Source organism: Urocitellus parryii, chromosome X, assembly GCF_045843805.1.
Source record: "Urocitellus parryii isolate mUroPar1 chromosome X, mUroPar1.hap1, whole genome shotgun sequence".
NCBI classification, from domain to species: domain Eukaryota; kingdom Metazoa; phylum Chordata; class Mammalia; order Rodentia; family Sciuridae; genus Urocitellus; species Urocitellus parryii.
In genome coordinates this window covers 116573308-116597837 of record NC_135547.1, presented here as the reverse complement: position 1 = coordinate 116597837, position 24530 = coordinate 116573308, and the positions used below count along the sequence as shown (strand labels likewise).

The 24530-nt window shown below is 37.2% G+C and overlaps 1 pseudogene; it reads right to left on the bottom strand.

Moving 5' to 3' along the window:
* Positions 1–1360: 1360 nt before the first annotated feature.
* Positions 1361–2070, bottom strand: LOC144250716 (serine/threonine-protein phosphatase PGAM5, mitochondrial pseudogene; annotated as a pseudogene).
* Between the last annotated feature and the right edge of the window lie 22460 nt (positions 2071–24530).

Genomic DNA, 24530 nt, shown 5'->3' with positions numbered 1-24530 from the left:
TCAAAGATCTAATATTAGACTATGAATTTTTAATAATAAAAGTAGAATACTAATTATATTTCATTTAAAACATTTTAAGATATAATCCTTGCGTTCCAAAAGTTCATCCTATAATGAATCAATTCAGGTTTTAGCCAAATATTGGTTTAGGTTCTTGGCTATTCACCATTGTCCAACTATGTGTGTATATATGTGTGTGTGTGTGTGTGTGTGTGTGTGTAGTTTTTGAGCTTATTAATTGGATAATATCTGTGCTCATTTTTTAGTTGAACCACAAAAAATTCTAAGTAGAATTATTGATTTGATTCTACTAGTTATTTTTACATATACCATGAGGGTCTATGCTTACATGTATATATGTTGATGATGATTAAATATTTTTGATGTATTTTTATGAGTCTATAATATTCTCTTTGTACTTTATGGAATTTTGTGATAATTCTAGTTTGTATGATAATAACATTTCTGCTCCCAGTAGTACCACCACTGTCACTCTGGCTTTCTGGAAGTTCTTCATTATGAGGCAAATGCCATTGGGGGAATTTTTATTATTCCTGATGTTTACTTGGAAGGATAATAAAAATTGGGGATACAGATGGATTTCAGAAGAAAATGAAGGGGTTAATAGATGAAATAGAAAAGTTTGGTATATTTTATTGTTTTTCCTGCTGGTTTTATAGGATTATTGGAAATGGTTTTCTGTTCCTCTGTTTTAGGACTGATTTGATCTTGTCTGTTTAGAATGATTGGCTGTGATATGAGGACTAAATGACAGGAGTGTTGAGAGCCACAGCTGAAAGGGGCCCCAGCAAACTTCCAGCTGCCAGAAAACTTTCAGCTGCCAGCTGATGATTGGCTCACAGCGGCTCCAGCAAACTTCTAGCTGCCAACTGATTGGCTCCTCTGCAGTGATGCTCATTGGGCTGTTTCCCCACCCTTTCAGACCTCAGAGCTGCTCATTGGGGGACTTTTTTTGGCTCTGCCCATGCGACCCAGCCAATCAGCCTCAAGAGCAGGAGGAATGGGGGAGGTTGAGAGGCTTGTGGGAAGCAGATGGTGGCAGTTGGGCTCTGAAGGTTTTCCTGAGGAGCTGTGTGGTGTGGTGTGTGTGTTCTAAAAATAAAGTTTGTTTCTTTTGACAAGTGGCTCCTGAATTGTGCCCAGCCAGACTGTGGCACAGGAGTATATGTAGGGCTGATGAGGAGTGATGGTCATCACATTGGCTATGGGAGGAGCACTAATGCAGAGGTGTCTCCATGGTGTTTGCTGACCATGGCTGCTGATGACAAGGGGTTACAGATTATACTTATTCACATTTCAGAAGCCAGTTATACAGATACATGTTTTTGGATGGTGACATTTATTTATTCTTTTCACCACCCACAGTTTTAAATGGAAACCAAGATAAAAAGCTGAAGCTGAAATCTAATGGTTGGAGAGATGTTTTAAGAACTTTAAGATGTTCGTAATACACAGCCTCTGGCTTCCAGTGAGACACAGGAGGGTCGGACTCGATAGGTGCACCTTCCCGCAGCAGGTCTGTGCTGACTCTGGAGACACCTGGCAGGTGCTTGCTGATGATGTCTCTGGTCTCCACCGCAGGGGTCATGGAGGAATGGATGATTTTACTAAACTTCAACCCCAGGCTGGCAAGTCGGAGCCCCGTGATTTCAGTCTGTTCCCGACCTAGTGGGGTCAAAGTGCGGTCCTTTTCCAGGCAGCCGTCCTTGTGGTACTGGGAATGCCTGATGAGGAAGATGTGCCTTGTGGCCTTCGCCCTGTAGTGGTCCAGCCTGGACGCCTGCTCCTCCTCTCCAGATTCCACGTTCCTCTTCCGCAGGTTGACCAGAGAGAGTGGCTCTCGCCTGTCCCAGTTGGGGTCCCAGACGCCCAGGCACGGCCGCGCCCCCCCCCCCCCCCCCCCCGCACCCAGGCCGGCGCCTCCGCCGCCCGCGGCTCCAAGTCCCCGCCGGTACGTGGCTTGCCCACCGCCACGGCCGAGAAGAGCATGGCAGCCGAGCCCCCGGCCAGCCCGCAGGCCGCCAGCTGCAACGCCTGCTGGAACGCCATGCCGCCGTCCGCCGTCGAGGCTGCTTTCCGGAACTACATCCACAGGGCAGATGCCAAGCAAGAGGAGGACAGCTATGAAATCTTCATATGCCATGCCAATGTTATACGCTACATTGTCTGCAGAGCGCTGCAGTTCCCTCCAGAAGGCTGGCTCCGTCTCTCCCTCAACAATGGCAGCATCACCCACCTCGTGATCCGACCGGATGGCCGAGTAGCACTCAGGACCCTTGGGGACACGGGGTTCATGCCCCCCAACAAGATCACCCGGTCTTGAGGGCCCCTCTGGGACTCCACCCTTCTCTGCGTGCAGCCTGGTTCAGCCTTCCCTCTTGTTCCTTGTCCAGGTTGCAGTGCAGCTTTGAGGAAGATGCTGTGGGAACGTCTCAGATGCTGGGGACACTTGTGTCTGGCCCACTGAAAGGGAGACCTTCAGGCCAAACAGCCTGACTTCCTTCCTTTGGCCTGCCAGGACAGCCCCATGGGTGTGGGATGAGGACCTTCTCAGGCAAGAGGACAGCCTGTGCTGGGCTTTGAACAAGCCCTGCTTGCCATCCTTCTGGACCACCATGGCAGGCCTGCATGGGTGGCCAAAGCAGCAAGTGACTCTGGGCTCCGCCCAAGCTGGTGCAGCAGGACAAGCTTTCTAAACAACTCATTTCATTCACATGTTCTTATTCTGAAAAGCCTTTGTCACTTCAGTGTTCATCAATTAAAACCTATTCCTCAAAAAAAAAAAAAAAAGAACTTTAAGATGGGTATTTCTTTCATTTTAAAATTCTCAAGTAACTCACAAAGCTCCTTTTTTTTTAAAAAAAGTGCATCAACAGGAATTTTATCATTGATAAGAGAATCAAACCATAACTTTCTACCTTTCTTATTAGGATTTAGTGATTTAAAACCAGTGACTAAGTTGTTAGTATTCAACAAATAGCCTATGTGCTCTAAATTGGGGACATGAAACTATTTTTGGCCAGTGGGTTGTGAATGAAGTGATGTATGAAATTTCCACTCTGAAGCATGTAAAAGTCAGGGTATCTTGGGGTCCAATTATGTATTGGAATGTTGGAGTGAAAAGATGGAAGATGCCTCTAGTGTGTGGAGAAATTGCCAGGGAAAGTCTTTTGTCCTGTATTAGACTCCATGACAGTGAGAAATGAATCTTTGCTGCATTAAACCATTGAGATTTGGGTGTTTATTTTATACTGCAGCACAACATATCTTATCCTGACTAAACCAGGTACTGGGGATGGAGAGATTATAAAAGATAATTCCTCCCAGTAAAGAATTCAGTCTCTTGTAGCAGATAAGTAAATAAATTTACAATTCCAATAGAATAAAATAAGTGCTATGATAGAGATAAACATCAGGTTCACTCAGGTGTAGCACCTAACTCTGGGGTGGGAATTGGAAAGCCCTCCAAGCAAGATAACATCTGAGCTAGGTAGCAGTGTAAGGAAAGGATTCCTCATCAGAATAAGCAGAGCGTGAAATGAGAGAGCAAGGCACATTTGAAGAACTGTAAGTAATTCTGTGCAACTATAGCAGAATGTTGCTGAATGCGGCTTATGGATTGATGAGCGACAAAGCAGGAGAGATAAGTGGGAAACAGATGATAAATACTCTTGAACTCCTTGGTGTTCCCAAGGAGTTGGGAATTCATCCTAGGAAAAGATTGATGGCTTTTAAGTAAAAAAGGAATACAATCAGATCTATGATTTCTAAAGATCTCTCCAGCAATATGTTAAAAAAAAAAAAAGAGCCATGAATCACCATGGTTTCTAGAAACTCCAGGGAGTATTAATATTTAAAGTTCCAGTGGAAGAAGGAAAGTCTGTTACAGAGATTATGAAAGAGGAGTCAAGGCAAGGGAAAAAGAAAAATAGAATACTGGCATGGTAATGTAAAAAGGAGTGGAAATTTCAAGAAGGAAGGAACTTTCAAAAAAATTAAATACCTCCATAATTTAAAATAGGTTGGGGGTAGAACATTAGGAATTTAAATACTTTGATGGTGTAAGAGAAGTTACAGTGAAGTGGAGAGGAGGGGTTAATGTCAAATTCAATAAGCTGAGGAGTGGATAGGAGGAAAGAAGGGGAAGGAAAAATATATAGGTTCTTTTACTAAAAGTCTTGGTGAAGAAAAGGAAAGCCCTGAGGCTATCACTTGAGAGAAACATAGGATAGAGGAGTTTATTTTTATGTTTTAATGTCCTCAACCAATTTGTCACAGGGAATTTTTCACTCTGTTATAGATACTTGTGTGCATGCACACACACTCATGCACACATCCCAATAAGAAAAGAACTCTTGTCATAACACTATAGCAGCACAAACACTTCAAAATGAACTTTAGATCTCCCTGTTCTTAAGAGCTCTTTAATCAGCCATCACCAGGGACTTTGACCAGAGTCAAGGAAAAGAATGGCTAAATGGCTACTCTAGCCCAGCTATGTTGGAAACCATATATATATATATTTTTTCGCAGTGCTGGAGATTAAACCCAGGGACTTGTGCATGCAAGACAAGCCCTCTACCAAGTGATCTATATTTCCAGCCCCCAACCAGAAGTCTTTTGATGGTACAAACCCACAATTTTCTGAGATATTCTTAACCAGCATTTGGGTCCCTAAACATAGGACTATCTAAAAGGAGAATTGGAATCCTCTTGGTTTATGGTTTTCTAGGGCAGCAAGGCTGAAGAACAGGAGACCAGTTGAGAGACTGGAGGTTACAACAGGGTTTTTCTTTTCTTTATTAGTGTGTGTTTGTGCATGTGTGCAATAGTGTGTGTAACAATTCCTTTGTGGAGGATTGCTTCAAGGACATTAAAATAAAAGTATAAATAAGCTAATTCTACTCACATACACAAGTACCCTTCTACTTATGTTTCTCTGATGCTAAAATGATGTTTCCTTTATATCATCACACTTCATTAGTATCCCTTCAATGTCAATTTCCTCATTTGAAAAAAAATAAAACCAAAACCAAACCAAAATAACAACAATGACAACAACAACAACGACAACAACAACAAAATCAAAAGCACTCTGGGAACTCTGTAAGACTCCTTTCATCTCTACCATTCGTGGTTCTATAAGTTAGCAAGTTCTCTGCCCATTGCTAAAGGAGTTCATTACTTGTTCTACTTGATGGGAAGCTTAAAATGAATCAGTCTCATCTCTTTCAATGTTTTCTGCTTCTATTTTTTTCTTCTCATCTTTAGACAAAATTAATGAAGTTTTTCATCACCAGGAATTTATCACTTTAAAACTTGCCTGGACATTGCATTAAGCCATTAATTAATACAATAATTTTAAATTCTGGTTGTTTGAAATACTAGAATAAGGGCCAGATACAGAATCCATTTCCATAATTCCTTGGAACAGAAATTGTGCTTCTGCTCTTGTTTCAAAAGTTTGGCTCTCAAGCAGGAGAAGGGATGCAACTATGGAAGCTGAAAGAATCTGAAAGTGTTAGCTCTGGTGCTCTTAGGCATTGAGTTTGACTCTTGGGAGAAAAACACTGCTGAAAGAAAATAAAGGCCAATTAGCAAAGTCACTGAGCATACCACTGCTTGAATACTGCTGAAAAGGTGATCTGAAGGCACTAAGACGGTTTGGGTCAGAGATATAATCCTTAAGACTTGTGGAAGGCTTATTACTTTCATTATTTGAATTTAATTGTAGAGGGGAGGCATCAGCTTGGATAGTTTTCTTAGTGATTTTTGTTTTCACAGACCCAAACAATTACCTAACAGTTTTATTTATGAAGTAGCTAGGTCCAAAACAAGATAAGTGCTTATATTCTAATAGCTTAGTGTCTACTGGGCACTGAACAGCTTCTCTACCTTTGGAATCAGATTGGTCACTCCCACCCTCATTTCTTACTTCACATTTATTTTTATGAAGTAATTGCTTTTTGCCACAGCAATATATCATAAAAAGGGATGTTGCAATCTAATGATAAAATTAAATTATCTCAAGCTAGTAGTTTACATGGTATATGACATAGGCGACAGAATTTTCCAAGAAAATTTAAAATGTCCCATGGTGGTTCCATAAATTTTCTATCATACCTTGGGGCACCCTGGCACACAATTAAGAACCCCTGGATATCCACAAAAATGTTTATGACTTCAGTTAGGCTAAGGTTGTAATATCAGTTCTGATGTGGTCCAATTCTGTTCTCTGCCTTCAAAACTGTTCCTTTATCCCCAATCAATAAATATACACTATTGGGGTAATCCTGAGAGACTATGTTATATGTCAATGGAATTTTTTCATGCCTGGCACAAAGTAAGCTTTCAAAAATTCTAGCAGTTATTATCATCACCACTCTTTGACAACATAAGCACAGATGAACACAAACCCCCAACATTTTGACTGTATAAGACCTTATATACAGCCAGGCATGGTGGCACATGCCTATAATCCCAGCGGCTAGGGAGGCTAAGATAGGAGGATCGAGAATTCAAAGCCAGCCTCAGCAATGGTGAGGAGCTAAGCAATTCAGTGAGACCCTGACTCTAAATAAAATACAAAATAGGGCTGGGGCTCAGTGGTTGAGTGCCTCTGAGTTCAATGCCCAGTACCAAAAAACCAAAAAAACAAAAAGACCTTTGTACAAAGGACCATTTTATTTATTTTTTTCCTTCAATGGTTAAGAAAAATAGTTTACTGGGCTTTTAGAAAAGCAGATAATATGCTTGAGATGAATTGTCTGAAGGTGAAAACATGGCCAAACCAACCTCCATTTGATGATGTACATTTGAGCAGGCATCATTGGCCCCTTTTCACCAACCCTCCCTCCTGTCCTCCTAGCTCTGCTAGGAGCAGTTGCACAGACAGGGAGTTCTGAGCAGACCTGCATAGAAGAATGGCAGGAAGCACAATGCGGCCTGGGGGTGCAAGAAGTCAGTGGCAATAGAGGACACAATATCAAACAGAATATGGATGAAGTTCTGATGCCAAGAGATAGAGGGAGAAAGACTTTTAGGGGAAGAGAGAAATAAATGATGATATTTTTATATATCCTCATATATAATAACTTTATCACCTAATAATTATATGATTTTATGACATAACAATGTAATAATTATTTATATAATGATGTAAATTGATCTATTTATTTGTTATTTTCTGCTGACAACTAGTTATATTACCTTGTGTTGTGGTCTGTATGTGAGATGTCCCCTCAAAACTCCTGTCAATGCAGAAGAATTCATAGGTAAAATGATTATGAGAGCTGTAACCTAATCAGTTCATCTTAGTTTGAATGGGCTGATTGCAATGGTAACTTTAGGCAGGTGGGGCATGACTGGAGGAGGAGGGTCACTGAAGGTATGCCCTGGAGAGGTACATCTTCCCTGAACAACCCTTCTCTGCTTCCTGATTTTGCTGTGACTTGAGCAGCTTTCCTCTTTTGGGCCCTTCCCTATCATGATGTTCTGCCTCATGTTGGGCCCAGAGCAATGGACTGGCTGTCTATGGACTGAGACCTCTGAGACCATGAACTTCAAATAAATGTTTCCTCCTCTAAGTTGTTCTTATTAGGTATTTTGGTCACAATGACTAAAAGCTAAAACACCTTGTGAAAAAAAATGCTTTTTAGGATAGAGTTTGTTTCCTTCTCTGCAAAATAAAAATAATTGGTAGTGGGTTTCTAGAATTTTTAATATTTATTTTTTAGTTGTAGGTGGACACAATATTTTTATCTTATTTTTTATGTGGTGCTGAGGATCGAACCCAGTGCCCCACGCATGCTAGGCAAGCGCTCTACCTCTGGGCCACAACCCCAGCCCCTAGAATTTTTATTGGATTTAAAGATAAGATTGCTTAATTCAAGTGATATTGCATTCATTTACTCATTTACCTAAACATATGGATGTAATTATTTCTGTGTACTCAGATTTGTAGTTGATTGCAGAGAAGAGATGGTAAATACAATGGTAAGGAAAAAGAGAGATCCTTGCCTTACAGGAGACTAGGATGAGAGCATTCTTATCTTCCTCCAGCAAGCCACTCTGATCTTTGGAGAAGAGATTGAGTGCAATAAATGAGAAATGTTGCAACAATTGACAAGGTGGTGAATGGGCCTCAGAAAATGACAACCAGACTCCCCTGCTGGGGGTGAAGACCTGTTGTCTAAAGCAGTGATTTTTGGTACTCATTAGATCTGTGTGTCCTTATATAACATTGATCTGGCAATGGAATTCAGAGCATTGGGATTGTAAAGTTTCTTTGATATGAGCAAAGTAGTGCTCATTGCCCTCTAGAATTCATCCTCTTTTTATTCCCAGGAACACAACTAAACTACATTTCCCAGCCTCCTTTGCAGGTAAGAGTAGCTGTATTACTAAATTCTAGTCAATGGGATGTGAACAGAGTAGCCTGTGGACAATTCCTCTGTACACTCCTTCATACTCCTTCTTATTCAGGAATAGAGGAGATGAACATACAAACCTTGAAGGCTTATCCTGTTGCAGAGCCACAGGATACAAGTTGTCATAATGCCCAAATCTTGCCTTGGAGGGTGTATTATATTACTCAGTGTTCTCCAGAGAATAAGAACGGATAGGATGTGTGTGTGTACACATGTATTTTTCTTTTTTTCTAATTCCTCTGAGAAACACTGATTTTACAGATTTGGCATAGGCAGTTGTAGAGGACAACAAGTGCAAAATCCACAGAGTTGGCCCACAGGCTAGAGACCAAGGGAAAACATGATGATGCAGTTCAAGATCTGAAGGCAATCTGCAGTAGAATTCCCTCTTCATGGGGGACCTTGGTCTTTTTCTCTTAAGACTTTTAACTGATTGGGTGAGGCCCACTCACATTATGGAGGATAATATGCCTTACTCAAAGTCTATTTAATCCCTTTTAAGAAACATCTTTACAGCAAGATTCAGACTAGTGTTTCATCAAATATCTGGGTACCATGGCCAAGCCAAGTTGATATATACAATTAACCATCACAGAGAACAACCACCTGTTGATTAGGGACAGCTCTTTAAAACATGGATTCTCAAAAAATGACTTCTACACTATTTCAACCATTATACTTCTTCTTGTCAGCAGGTAGCATTACCTTAACTAACAGACTACAAAAAATGTACCAATTACTTTTTGTAATTCCAATTTATTTATTTGCAAATGCTTTCAATTTTGCACTGGCTTCCTGTGGTGGAGGGCTAGGAAAGGGACAATTTTATAAATTTAATAAATAACAATGATGATGATTTGTTGGATCCTACCTTGTGAATGTACTAAACACCTCAGGGATGGTATTATCTCCTGTGGGTCACCAATAAGCACAAAGAAGCAATCTGTTACTTAATTAGTAGCCTAGTGGTTCAAGGAAGTTAATGCACCTTCTAAAATGATTTGTTCCTATAGAGTAATTGATTTATTGGCATTCCATGTGTGAATGTTTGTGAAGCCTTTGGTGTAATCAGAACAAACATGCTGAACTAATCTTTATTAAAGTGCCAATGACATTTTATATAACCCCTTTTAGATGTAAGCCCTTTAAATTAATTCACAGCATGTTTTAACTGCAGATTAAAGCATTTACTTTTGTGATGTGGGATTTTATAAAGGGTGATATTTTCCACAGGAGGTGATGAGATACATAACAAAAAATCAGTGACCAAATGGCTCATTGTTTAGGGAGAAATGTGGGGGCATAAGAGAAAGGATAAGGGCTAAGATGGATATCCTATTTGTAGGATCATGTTTTCTAGTGTCTTCTTTGTTTAGGGAGGAGGTTTCCTCCTACCCAGTGCATTAAGATTGCCCAGAGATTTCCATCATAATATGGTAACCTCTACTTCTCAAAAATTGAATTTGCATGAATACATGTTCATCCTGAGATAAGTGGTCTTGTTCTAGGTCTGCTGGGTAAAGCACTCACTCCTGCACCTGGCAGTTACATGGGCCTCATAAGGGGCAATGAAAAAACTGAAGGAAGTTGGAAACAGATCCATCTTTCCTGGTGGGATAATCATTGTAAAAATATGTTGATTCAAAAGATTTATTCTCTAGTGTTTATAGACCAAACTCTCTTCTATCCAAAAAAAAAAAAAAAAAAAGACACTAGCCAAAGCACTGTGGTCAAAATTCATGATACATTAAAAATAAATATTCTTTTTCCAAATTGTTGACCTAAAAAAAATGGAAGTTACAGTATAATGTCTTATTCTCACAGGGTGGTTCTTGGATCAGCAGCATCACCATCACTTGGGAACTGATTAGAAATGCAAATTCTTGGGCCCCATTCTGATCTACTGAATCAGAAACTCTGGGTATGGTAATAAGAAATCTGTGTTTTAATGAATTACAGTAGATGGGGTAGAGAGAGAAGATGTGAGGGAAGGGGAGGGGGGATAGTAGGGGAAGGTAGCAGAATACAACAATTACTAATAGGGCATTATGTAAAATTGTGGATGTGTAACCGACGTGATTCTGCAATCTGCATTTGGGGTAAAAATTGGGAGTTCATAACCCACTTCAATCTAATGTATGAAATATGATATGTCAAGAGCTTTGTAATGTTGTGAACAACCAATAAAAAAATAAAATAATAAAATAAATAAATAAAAAAGAAATCTGTGTTTTAACAAACTGACAAGGGATTCTGATGCATGCTGAGATTAATCTGGGTTAGAATGCAGTTCTATCACTTACAATATGTATGATCTTGAGCAAATTACTCCTACTGCCCACCCCTTTTAATCTTTTGTATGTTATTTAAAAAATTAACTGCATGAGGTAAAAAATAAACCACATTAAAAACCTTAAAATGAAAAATAAAAGCCTTTACTCCAATTTCTACATCTTCTACTCAGAAGTAAACATTTTGAAATGATTCCTTTTAAAACAGTTATCTGGAGTTCAATAGTATTATTTTAGGTAATAAGCATGTAATTTTATTACTTGAATTATCAGCCTTATATATAATGTTGATGTTCCACTCTGAAAGATGGGGAATTTGGCTCACTTACACCACTTGACTTCAACTTGATTTTGTTGTATTGTTTTCACATAATTTAGCTTTATATGATTTTATTTTGTAACCATAATTGTCTTTGGATTTGCCTTCAGATTAATTCTAAAATATTAAAACAAATAAGACAATACTTGCAGTATTAGATTTATGGAAATATTGTTCACTCCAGGGAGTTCCTCCTATACAATCTTGATAATTTTACAAGCATCTGATTCCAGTGCTTCTTCCAGATCATAGATACCCACCGTCGTTTCTTCTATCTAAAGTTTCCATGCATAATGTTTTACTTTTTTGTAAGAATAAATTCTGTAAGGCATTTTCATACATATGTATGCAAATTATCTGCACTTTGCATGTCTGAAAATGTATTTTATTCCTTCACTTGTAGTATGGTTAAGCATAAATAGATTCTTAATCACTTTCCTTCAGAATTTTAAAAGTATCATTCCACTGTTTCTCAAAGTTTTTTTTTATCCTTAACATTCCTTTTTTTGTTGGTTCTTTGTTATACACAATAGTAGAGTCCATTTTGATATAATTATACAAGCACGGAATATGTCTTATTCTAATTAGGACCCAATTCTTAGGTATCAACTCACAATAGTTAAGCTATGGAGCCAAACTAGGTGTCCTTCAACAGATGGATGGATAAAGAAAATTTGGTATATATACACAATGGTGTATTACTCATCCATAAAGAAAAATGACTTTATGACATTTGCTAGTAGATGGATGGATCAGAAGCCTACATATGCTAAATGAAATAAACCAATCCCTCAAAACCAAAGGTTGAATGTTTTCATTGTATGTGGAAGCTATCCTTAGAGTTCTGAATTTATAATTCACCTCTCTCATCCTTGTTTCTGCCACCCAATTGCTCTCCCAGAGATAAATGCTATCTATTTCATATGGATCTTTCCAGCATTATTTTATGAATATATATCACTAAACATACAGGTACTAGTAAACACTATTTCTAGAATCCCTCCCCTCTCTTTTTCATTTTTTACAAATGGTCATTTTATTTCTTATTTAACATTGTATCCTGACAGACATTCCAGATTATTACCTGAAAGACTGACACAGTTATTTTATAGTTATATAATATTGCTTTGTATGGATGTATCTTAATTTGTTTAATCCACATTTCTGAATATTTCAAGTGCTTCCAATCTTTTGTCATCAAAGTGCCACAATAAATAAGCATATACAAATGGGATAAAAATTGGGATAAACTCCCCAACATCATGCTGTTGGTTCATCAGTCATGCAAATTTGTAATTTTTTAAATTGTTTTTACTACAGTAGGTCTCTCCCTCCCACTCCAGTATTGAATATTGAACCTAGGAGTGTTTTACTATTGAGCTGAAATCTCTGTCCTTTTTATTTTATTTTAAAATTTTATTTAATCCTATTTTCTCTCTTTCCACTTTTTTGGTGCATTATAGTTGTATATAATGATGGGATTTGTTGTTATATGTTCATATATGCACATAATATTACAATATAATTTGGCCAATATCATACCCTCCTCTTCCTTCCATCCCTTGATCCCTTTCCTCTACTGATTTCCCTGTGGTTTTCATATCCTCACTCCCCACCTTTCTTCAACATAATATAGTGATACATGCCCACCCATGTTTATAGCAGCACAATTTACAAGAGCCAAACTATGGAACCAGCCTAGGTGCTCTTCAACAGATGAATGGATAAAGAAAATGTGGTATATATACACAATGGAATTTTATTAAGCCATAAAGAAAGATGAAATTATGTCATTTGCAGTAAAAAGTGTAGAAATTGAGACCACAAGGTTAAGTGAAATAAGCCAAATTTAGAAGGTCAAAGGTCATATGTTTTCTGTCATATATGGAAGAGAATTTGTAATTTTGACAAATACTGCCAGGTCATCTCTATGAAAGTTTAATAGTTCATACTCTCAACAGCAACATATGAACGTGTCATTCTTTTTATAAATTCAACAGAATATGTTATCAAACTTCTCAGTACACCCAATCTCACAGGAAAGTTATTGCATATTTGCATACATTTGCTCTACATTTTTCATTATGAGTTTCATTGAATCTATAAAATATGTTTAAGAGTCTTTTAAATTTCCTTTTCTGTGAACTCTATGTTCATATTCTTTCCTATTAGTTTGTTGGCGTTTTTCTTCTTGTTTTGTAGGAACATTTTACATATTAAGGAAATTAGCACTTTATTGTATGAATTGTAGATAGCTTTCCAAGTTGAGTTTGTCTGTTTGTTTTGTTTTTGGTGCCTTTTGCTAAGCAGACTTTAAAACAAAAATTGAGGTTATACATTTTTCTCAGTATTTTATTTTATGGCTTCAGAATTTTTTTTTTTTTGAGAGAGAGAGAGAGAGAGAGAGAAAGAGAAAGAGAGATTTTTAAAAATATTTATTTTTTAGATTTCAGCAGACACAACATCTTTGTTTGTATGTGATGCTGAGAATCGAACCCAGGCCGCACGCATGCCAGGTGAGCGCGCTACCGCTTGAGCCACATCCCCAGCCCCAAGAATTTTTATATAAATTTTATAAAATTACTATAATTTTTCCAAGATTATGAAAGTATTTTCAAAATCTCTGTTCAGTTTAATTTTAAAATAAGCATATTTTCCAAGTTGGAATTATATAAGATGTGGCATATACATCAAATTTTGTTTTACAGATTAGATAGCTACCTAAAATTGTCTAACTAATCATCTAATTAAAATTTACAATAACCCATCTCCTCCCCATGGAAATAAAGTGTCACCTTTATCTAAAAGAAATTTCCATATGTAGTTGGTTTACTTCAATTGTGCTTTATTAATGGTTTAAGTTGTTTTATCTCCATAACATATTGTCTAGTAAATTCTAATTACTCGTTGTGTCTGCTTTCTAATTTTTTTAATATAATCTTGTTCTATTTTTTCTAAATGGACTTTAAAATATGCTTGTGAGTGGAAAAAATTGTTGTTATTGTTAATGAGATCACAGTACTTAGACAATTTTATGATAAATTATCATAGAATATGGTTTATCTTTCAACTTTTCACATTCTTAAAAACTAATTTAATTTGTGACATATAGTATTTGTACATACTTATGAGGTACAATGTAATGTTTTGATTCATGTACACATTGGGTAATGGTCAACTCAGTAATTATCATGCCCATCACTTTACTTTTTATCATTTTCTTATGTTGAGTGCTTTCAAAATGCTCTCTTCTATTTTGAAATACAAATTCACTATTGTTAACTACATTCACTGTACTTTGTCATGGAACTCCACAACTTATTCATCCTATCTAACTGTAACATTGTACCCATTGACCAACTTCTCATCCTCTACCCACCCCTCCACTTTCCACAGTCTCTGGTAATTATTATTCTACTCTCAATTTCTATGAGGTCAACTTTTTTTAGATGCTAGAATGGGTGAGATCATGTGGTGTTTGTCTTTAGTTGTCTGACATTTCTGTTACATTTTCTACTGGCATTTGAATTCTTAATTATTTTTAAATTTATATATGACAGCAGAACACAATTTTTCATATCTCTGGTTGTATACAAAGGATATTCACACCAATTTGTATCTTGATACATGTACTTTGGATAATAATGACCATCACATTCCACCATCATTTCTAACCCCATGCCCACTCCCTTCCGCTCCAACTCCTGTGTCCTATCTAGAGTTCATCTATTCCTCCCATGTTCCCTCTCCTTATCCCACTATGAACCAGCCTCCTTATATCAAAGAAAGCATTTAGAATTTTTTTTGGGGGGGATTGGATAACTTCACTAAGCATTATCTTCTCTAACTCCACCCATTTACCTGCAAATGCCATGATTTTATTCTCTTTTATTGCTGAGTAATATTCCATTGTGTATACATGCCACATTTTTTATCCATTCATCTACTGAAGGGCATCTAGGTTGGTTCCACAGTTTAGCTATTGTGAATTGTGCTGCTATAAACATTAATGTGGCTGTGTCTCTGTAGTACGCTGTTTTTAAGTCTTTGGGGTATATATCAAGGAGTGGGACAGCTGGGTCAAATGGTGGTTCCACTCCTAATTTTCCAAGAAATCTCCATACTGCTTTCCATATTGGCTGCACCAATTTGCAGTCCCACCAGCAGTGTATGAGTGTGCCTTTTTCCCCACATCCTCGCCAACACTTATTGTTATTTGTCTTCATAATAGCTGCCATTCTGACTGGAGTGAGATGAAATCTTAGAGTAGTTTTAATTTGCATTTCTCTAATTGCTACAGATGTTGAACATTTTTTTCAAATATTTGTTGATTGATTGCATATCCTCTTCTGAGAAGGATTTGTACAGGTCCTTGACCCATTTGTTGATTGGGTTATTTGTTTTTTGGTGCTTAGCTTTTTGAGTTCTTCATATACCCGAGAGATTAGGGCTTTTTCTGATGTGAGAGGGGTAAAGATTTGCTCCCAAGATGTAGACTTTCTATTCACCTTACAGATTGTTTCTTTTGCTAAGAAGAAACTTCTTAATTTGAATCCATCTCATTTATTGATTCTTGATTTTCATTCTTGCACCAAAGGAGTCTTATTAAGGAAGTTGGGGTCTAATCCCACATGATGGAGATTAGGTCCTACTTTCCCTTCTGTTAGACAGAGGGTCTCTGGTTTTATTCCTAGGTCCTTGATCCATTTTGAGTTAAGTTTTGGGCATCATGAGAGATAGGGGTTTAATTTCATTTTGTTGCATATGGATTTCCAGTTTTCCCATCACCATTTATTGAAGAGGCTATCTTTTCTCCAATGTACGTTTTTGGCACCTTTGTCTAACATAAGATAGTTGTAATTTTGTGGGTTAGTCTCTGTATCCTCTATTCTGTACCATTGGTCTACTAGTCTGTTTTGGTGCCAATACCATGCTGTTTTTGTTGCTATTGCTCTGTAGTATAGTTTAAGATCTGGTATAGTGATGCCACCTGCTTCACTTTTCCTGCTAAGGATTGCTTTAGCTATTCTAGGTCTCTTTTTCCAGATGAATTTCATGATTTCTTTTTCTATTTCTATGAGGAATGCCATTGGGATTTTGATCAGAATTGCATTGAATCTGTATAGTGTTTTGGTAGTACGGTAATTTTGATAATATTAATTCTGCCTATTCAAGAGCAAGGTAGATCTTTCCATCTTCTAAGGTCTTCTTTGACTTCTTTTACTACAACTCTTGTTATGTTTATTTTACATATTTTGCAAATGTCTAAGCCTACTATAAATTAAACCATTTCTTTCATTTCTTCTAATTGGTTATGGTTTGTAAATATGATTATTGGTGTACATTCATTTTATGCCCAGTTGCATTTTATTGTTACATGAGTGTTTTCAGTTTTTTTTTTGTTCACAAGAATATCCTGAAACGAGGTGCAAATAATGATATTATCCTCTTTGCAATTTTATGCCTTTAACTGTCTTTAATTTTATATATATCGTGCTTCCATAGCGGTTGACACCCTTGATTTGTTTCTGACTTTAATGGCAATGCTTCTAGTGTTCTCCAACATGTATGAGATCACATATATTTGATCATGTCTTTCAAAACTCTTTGAAGATGGATCGTGGTGATGTCTGTACAATAATGTGAATGTTTTAATGCCACTGAATTGCACACTTAAAATGGTTAAAATGGTAAAATTTGTATTTTATTTATATATATATATATATATATATTTACCAAGAAAAAAATGTAGCCAAGAAACTTCTTGATGGAAGAAGAATCTTACCAAATGTCTTTTCAGCATTCATGCAGATGGTAATATGACATTTTTCCTTATTCCAAAGATGATACAGCTTTGTGGAGAATTGCACAATCTCTGAACCACCTTGCCTATATTTAAATTCCAACTCTGATGTTCTCTGGCTGTGTCACCTTGGGGAATGTAACTTAAGCTCTCTGTGCCTTTGTATTCTTCTCTGTAAGTTGTGATACATAATGGAACCTACTTCATAGGGCTTCACTGAGGATTAAATGGTGTGACACATGTAGAGCACAGAGACCAGTAACTAGCACATAGGAAATATTATGTGAGTTAATTATATGGGTTAATACGGTAGGTTATTTTAATAGATTTTTCCATACCCCAAGTATAAAGCCTCAATTAGTGGTGAAGAATTGTCCTGTTCAATTCCATGTGCTAATATTTTATTTAGATTTTTTTCATATTTCATTTAGAATTTTTCATCACTAAATCATATATGACTTTGGTCTCTAGTTTTCTTTGTTGTACAATTTTGTTCGATCTTGATATTATTGTTGGCTCAGTTTATAAAAAAAAAGCATGGGAAATTTCCTTGTTTTGCTGTGTAATGAGGTGTTTAGATAGTATTGAAATTATTATTATTTTTGTTGTGGTAAAGATTGAACCTAGTCCTTTGTGCAAGCTAGGTAAGCACTCTGCCATTGAGCTATATTCCCCAGCCCTTGAATTACCTATTCTTTAGACCTGCTATTCCTCTGCAAAACCAACTAAGTCTAGTGTTTAATTGATAATTTTCTCAAGTTTTTGACTTAGATTTTCTATAACTTGTGGTGTAAGTTTGGGGTAAATGATATTTTCTTTGAAAATCATTCCTGATGTCCAGTTTTCACATGTACTTACTGGCCTTGGTCAGGCATCCTGGTTTGTGGTGGACCTTACTACTTGCCAAATGAAGGAGGATTTACTCAGGCCCATGGAAGGATTTAGTTTATTTCCCTTTTGGGAGGCAGTGATTTGGCTATGTTTGTTGTATCCATGTCTGTTTTGGGAAACTGGACTTCCCTCATACTCTACTTTTCTTTTAGGCCCTTGTACCCAAATCAGGGATGAACAAGGGAATTCCTTTCTTTAGAGTTCAATTTTCAGAGCTCACTATCAATAACCTGTAAACTTTCTTTTCTTTACTAAAACTCATGGTGTAAGGTCCTTGCTTAGCATCTGGACGGCCATCTTAAGTGACGGCTGCCATTTTAAGAAAAATTTAGCTTTCCCACACAAGGGCATTTCTGGGAAAGGCTCACCCCTCCCTCATACCAACTCAACCCTTCATGCCAGCATTCTTTCCCACCCTAGGGTGTATCACCACTCCCTCATACCAACCTTACCCTTAACCACCTGCATTAGGACCTGCCTGGCTAATCCCTGAGCCTGCCCCCCAAAAGCCCTGAACCCCAAGCCTGTTTTGCTTCTCTTCACCTATGGAGAGATATGCCTTTATTTGTCAGCTCTGACAAATAAACTCTCATGTGTATCTCTTCCTGGTCTCCATTTTTCATTTCTCGCTTACCTGTCTCCCGGTTCCTCACTTTCCTTCCACATGGGATCTGTTTACTTATCTGCAAAATTGGATTAGTAATATCTACATTCTAGTTGTTGTGGGAATAACATATCTTGCACAGTGCTTTGCACACATAGCACTCCTTAAATTTTAGCACTTATACTTTGGTTTGGCTTTGGTTCAGAGTCACTATAGACCTGGAATTCCTAGACTCTTTTATCTCCCATGGCAGATTCTTCTCATTGAAATGTTAATATCCAATCATTTGAAGAGCAGTCTCATTAATATTGTGCAATCAAATGCATTGTCTCTCAATTTCACCATCCTCACTGATATCAAGGCTATATTTAGCTCCAACATTCTCATTCCACCATAATGTGTTTACATATTTCCTATTTAATTACAGTACTTTACATTTCTGTATGATCATTACATTTTTGTGTTTAGTGATTTTTTTTTCCCTACCAAAAACCAAGGTGGTAATTTCTTCAAGATAAAGTGGCTCACTTTATTAAACTTGTAATGTGCAGTGAGAAGAGCACTGAGATCCCTTCTGGTGTTTGGAAATGTGTCCATTTCACTTCCTAGTTGGACAAAATTACACATGCTGTGTATCTGTCTCTTTAATTTACATCTAGGGCACCTGAGGAGCTGGGAAGAAGGTCATCTGAGTTAAATTGAAGTAATTCAGACATACTGTCTTCTTTCTGCTTGACTATGCTAAAAGGTGGGTACCACCCTCCACTTAGATTCTACAGGATTTGTGGAGAATGGAAAAGAGGGTAGTTACTTCCCTTTTCCACCCCAGGACCATTTGGGGGCTGTGGTCTATTTTACTGTTTTTCTTTCTTTTCTTTTGGTACTGGGAATTGAACTCAAAGATGTTTAACTATGGAACCACATTCCCAATGCCTTTTATATTTTATTTAGAGACAGGGTCTGGTTGAGTTGCCTATGGCCTCCCTAAATTGCTGAGGCTGGCTTTGAATTTGCAGTCTTCCTGTCAACCTCCTGAGCTGCTGGGATTACAGGCATGCGCCATCACACCTGGCTGGGGCTGTGTTCTATATGGTGATTCTCAACACTAGCTGCACAATAGAACCAGCCAGGAGTTTCTAAAAAATCTTGATGTTCAAAGCCCCAGATCAGTTCAATTAGAATCTCTAGGTTTAGGCTACAGGCATTGGATTTTCTGGTAGCTCTCAGATGATGTTAATGTGCAGTGAAGATTGAGAATCACTACTCTAACTCCTTTGGCCCTGTCAAATTTAGTATGACGTTAAGATGCTACTGGAAAGTATTAGCACCAATGACTCACAGGTGGGGAAAAATCAATTTGTAAATCTCCTGAAAAATATTGCTCAATACCCACCTGCTAAGGACTAAGAGATAGGAAATGAAATCTCTTCATGATGCCTGCTAGTTGGAGGGCAATCTGGCAGTTTTAAAAATCTTTGTTTTAAATAAGGTCATTCAGAGTGCAAATGAATTAGCAATAATCTTGGGGAAAATAATCTTTTCTTTTAACACATCATTTTCTGATCTTCTTGACACTTGTTCACTTCATATTATTTCAGCTGCTTTGACCTTATTTCTTGTTTGCTGTAGCTTAGTCTCCAGTCCTTTTTTCTTTCTCCAGGGGAGTGTACGCCTGCTTGTAAAGTAGCCCTGAATGTTTATTATTCTCTATAACCTGCCTTAGGCTGTCCTTACAGGCTCATTTACCAAAACAAGTCTAGCAGATTTTCCAAGTCTTGAGATAATTTTGTGTAGGCCTTGTATCATTTAGGATGAGAACTCAGATTCACCAAGGAACAATTTTTGTGGTCCATGTGACTGCTACAATTTTTGGTATATCACATATTTAGAGGCAAATCGTATTTCTTTTTGGATGTAATGAATTGTTTTCTAAATATTTCTCAAGTTCATTCCTTTCCCTTCATCTCTGAAATAGGCTTTTATGATCTTGAATCTAGATTATTATTAGTATTTAACTGGTCTATGTTAAATTTAGTCAACAACACTGTTGGTAGGAGGTTTGGTCTCAGATTCCTTTTGTCTATATCTCTACCTTCATTTCTTCCCACTCCTCCCTTATGTTGTATTTCATGCAGAGAAATTTACCTTGCTTGGCCTTTCCTTTGTTCTTTCAGTATTCAGTGTCCTTTCCTGGCAAACTCCCAGAGACTCAACTAAACATTCCTACCTTTTTCTGACATCCTCAGAGGAACAGTCACTTCTCTGGGTTTCTAAAACACACTGGACAGATTTTGATAATTGCACTCACCACATTGCTTTATACTTATTTCTTTTATTTCTTATGATCTGACTTCATTCTCTGAGTGAATTGTCTCCTAGATTGTGTCTCATTCATTTTGTTTCCACAGTGCCTGACAGTATTCAAGAAACTTTTTTGTTAAGTTAATGAACTAAAAGTGTGAATTTTTTTTTAGATTGCATGTATTGGGGCTGGGGAATGTGGCTCAAGTAGTAGCGTGCTCGCCTGGCATGCATGGGGCACTGGGTTCGATCCTCAGCACCACATAAAAAATAAATTTGTTGTGTCCACTGAAAAGTAAAAAATAAATATTAAAAAATTCTGTCTCTCTCTTTAAAAAAATTGCATGTGTCAATATGCTGTGTCTTGTTTGTGGCCCTCAGGAAGCCATTATTCTTGTATTAATCAGAAGATAAGAGCCTCTCCTGTAACTAGTATCATGTAATTGATTATAGCTGTCACCAGACAGTAAAGTTGATTTCTCTGCTCAGTTGTAAGCTCCTTGAAGACAGGGCCCATATCTCTCATGATCACTGTTATTTCCACACTTAGCTCATTGTCTGGTCAGAGAGGGTATTCAGAAGATACATAGAAGCAATACATTTCATCTCAAATTACAAACCACAGTATACTTCAGGGGAGGCCAATAAAGTACTGTCTTAGGTTGGGGTCCTCAGAAGCAAAGCCACAGAGAAGGATTCATATGGAAGTGATTAAGTAGGAACTATTTCTAGAAAAAAACACCAAGGCAACAGGACAAGGAAGGGAAGGAGATCAAGCAAGTAAATGCTATTAATATACCACAGGGAACATTCTGGAAACAGTATTGGTACACTTCAGAATTGTCTAATCAGTGACAAAGGTAGCTGGAATATTGTTCTCTCTACCAGTCAAGCATAGGTTAGGGACTGTGGATGGAGTTATAAATTCTCGGGCACTTATGGCTTTCCATGCACATAGGCAAAGCAGGTTCTGACAGATGAGGGCAGTCAGCCAACAAGGATACACAGGTGGTAGTTGTTGAGAGGGAAATCATGCCCACCAGGTGCAGGTGTGAATAAAAATGGTACTGGCATAGTACTGTCAACACATGCTGTAATGATTACTGTCTAAATCTAGACATGGAATTTTCCTTCAGGACTCTGGATCATTTAAAACATCCAGGGATCACTCATATACCACTACTGCAAAATCAAATGTCCCTGACTCAACCTGCAGCAGGAAGAGTAGAAGGAATAGGGCCAAAGTTCCGTCAAGGCATTTTGAATATGGGGAAGGTAACATATTTCCCTCAATTATGAAATCAGGCCTCTTGAGTTGGGGTAATAGGATCATGAGAGTGCTTAAGGTTGATTAATCTGTTTTTTAAAAATATACAAAATATTTTATTAAAGTTCCCTATAATATAAAATACAAATCATAAATACACAGTTTGAAAAAATTTCACATAATAAATACATCTGTGTAAACAGAAGCTAGAAATTAAAAAAAAATAATTATAATCACTTTGAATTCGCTCACCCTACATCTTATTTCAGAATAAACCTCTAATAATTTTAATATAAAAAAACAAAATTTTGATATAAATGCTGTTGTTCATTTTTTAAAAATAAACAACAACATTTATATATAAAGGACACAATATATAAAGGACACAATACCTTTATTTGATTTATTTACTTTTTATGTGGTGCTGAGGATTGAACCCAGTGCCTCATATGTGTGAGGTGAGCACTCTACTGCTGAGCTACAATCCCAGTCCCAAATGCTATTGTTTATTTTTTAACTTTATAAAAATAGAGCCTATATTATGTACACTGTCATATCTCAATTATTCATTTCACTCAAAATTATATTAATGAATTTCATCCTTCTTGAATCTAGGCTGAATGTACATGTATGTGTGTATGTCATATGAATATGGTATAGTTGATTTATCTATTTTTCCGTTGCAGACATTTGTGATTGGTATTGTTCTTCAATTTTTGAATATCATGAATATTGCTGCCATGAATCTTCTTGCAATGTCTTTCCTTGAGCATATGTATGCATTTCTGTTATGCATTTTCATTTAAACTTAAGCTTGAAGGGAAAGGATTCACTTGCTCTCCTATAAAGTAAAAAATACTAACTTAGAATAAGGAGACTTGTGGCATAAAAAAATCTCTGTTAGGAAGCCTCTGGATATATGGAAATCTCATACCATAACTAACTAAAGCCAATTTAACTTCCTAGGTTATACAGATCATCATGCTAAAATGCAGATTCTGATCTAGTGGTTCTGAGATGGAGCCCATGATTGTATATGGACCATAGTTGGAATGGCAAGGTCCTGAGGCATACTTAAAGTGAAAACACAACAAAAACCAACACAAGGGTTGAGGGTGTGGCTCAGTAGTAGAGCACTTGCCTAGAACATGTGACACTCTGGATTCAATCCTCAGCACCACATAAAAAATAAATAAAATAAAGATATTGTGTCCAACTACAATTAAAGAATAAATATTTTTTTATAAAGCAAGGAATGCAAAGGAGACTGGTACTACCTCTTCTTTTAAAGTTATTCAAGGAGAGTTATACCAGGGAGAGATGATATTCCTGTTTCCAAGAAGAGGAACTTTAAGAAAGGATGTTCTCAGAGAACCATTAATATATGAAGTTAAAAGCCATTTAGTGGACCATCTGCTAATCTGTCCTCTGCCAGAATGGGCAAACTGAGTTATTAAAGTTATAATTTAGCAAATGGTGTTTTGTAGACTCCATGTTACCCATCTGCAAGGCCTCAGAAATGGGAATGATGCAAAAGAAACCTTGAGGCTTGCCTTTTTTAACATGGTTTGTAAAGGATTGTGCAGATGAAGTCTCATGTGGATTGGACTGCAAGATATTTTCATAGGAGCTATTTTGCTTTCTGATTTTGATACTAGAGAATAAATTCTATATCATGACTGTGATTTTTGAAGGCTGTGTCTGGGATAATAGATGCTCATTATTCTGAGAAATTAAGACTAAAGGAAGGAAAGCTGACCATATGTCACATATTATTCTTAGTTCCTCTAAATTCTCCCACTCCTAAGCCACTTGCTGGTTTTTGTCTCTTTTCCATCAACATTGATCACTGTGGGTTGAGCCATATCCATTGTACATGGAGAGAACAGAGTCTCTACTCAGCAACAATGACTTATGTAGAGAACAGAAAGGCATTGAAGCTATCTGAAGTGGGAAGAGATAAAGAAGACAGACATGACTCATGGATTTGGGAAGATCAGCCTAATTATTTGGATGCGGAGTGAAATGACCTCACCACAATGCCTATCTAAGATTGGGAACTATATTTCCCAGAATCTTTTTTCCTATGTGACTCCAAGTTAGAGTTTGTCAGTGAGAAGTATTATTGTGAAATTTGGAACATAGAAATAAAATGAGAAGGTTAGATATAGCAATTTTGTGAAATGAAGTGGGTTTTACTTAGTCAGCACCTTCATAGGTCTCTCCATAAGATTCCACTTCAGTGGACAGAGGAAATCAGTAGCTTGGATTTCCTCATGTCCTGCTTCTCTGGCCACTTCAATGAAATTTTTAAACTTTCTATCCTCTGGCTACAGTTAGTCCTTTCAATATCTTCACTCCCCTGACTCCTTCCACATTTACCCAAGTCCTGATTTCTATGTTAAATTTCTTATTCTTATTATAAATGAGATGCCTTTGTTTTCTTAACTAAATCCAGATGGGCACAGAAGTTCTTCAATTTACTGGACTTGCAGTGGTCTGTAAAGCTATGTAATATTTTGATGGATATGTGAGTCACAAACCTCTCTCATCCCTGATTTTGTCACCTCACTCTTCTGTTGGGCCTGAAGTATCACAGATTAG